The sequence below is a fragment of the Bison bison genome, unplaced genomic scaffold (genome assembly GCF_000754665.1).
Source record: "Bison bison bison isolate TAMUID 2011002044 unplaced genomic scaffold, Bison_UMD1.0 scf7180017864360, whole genome shotgun sequence".
Classification (NCBI taxonomy): Eukaryota; Metazoa; Chordata; class Mammalia; order Artiodactyla; family Bovidae; genus Bison; species Bison bison.
In genome coordinates this window covers 72,813-73,658 of record NW_011494932.1, presented here as the reverse complement: position 1 = coordinate 73,658, position 846 = coordinate 72,813, and positions in this window count along the sequence as shown.

The window sequence follows — 846 nt, the reverse complement described above, 5'->3', positions numbered from 1 at the left end:
TTTCTAATTCTACCATTTTCCCTTTAGTGTGTCCCATTTGCCAATGATATTGACTATTGATTTGTGATAGAAATTAAACCTATTAAATGCAAATAGGTTTTGCAGTACTAAAACCACTTTCAGGATATATCTACCAAGCTATCTCACAGGCATTTCAACTTCAATATATCCAAAATAAGTGTATCTTTCTCCATACCTAAATTTGTTCTGCATTTCAGCCTCAGGGAATAGCAATACCATCCATGTAATTATCCAAACCAGGACCTTTGGCATCACCTATTATTTCTTCTTTCTCCACATTCTCCTGCCCAGTCACCAAATCATATGGATGCAACTTTCTTCATATTTCTCAAATCCGGTCCCTGCTCTACATCCCATCTGCTACTGACACAATTCTGACTTCATCTTTTCTAGGACTATAGCAAGTCTTTTAAGTGGTACCATGTGCCTGGCCTTGCTTTCCTCCAAAATAAACACGATGTTAAATCCAGCAAGACCTTTCAAAGTTGGAAATCTGATGGTGTTACTTTTCTATGTACTTTTTTTCCTTAACTTTTCGTGATCTTCACAAAAATTCCAAAACCTTAAAATATGTATAGTTTTATTCATTATTTATGCTTTGCTTCCCTTTATGCATTTGTCCATTGCTTCCCTCCCCAGAAAACCTTGTTATTTAACAAAGCTGAACCCTTAAAATTTTGGGGTAGCCCATACTCTTTATTTGAAGGCAGGGCAAGAAGGGGAAAACAGAGGATGAGAAGGTTGGGTGGCATCACCGACTCGATGGACATGAGTTTGAGCAAACTCCGGGAGTGGTGATGGACAGGGAAGCCTGGTGTGCTGCAG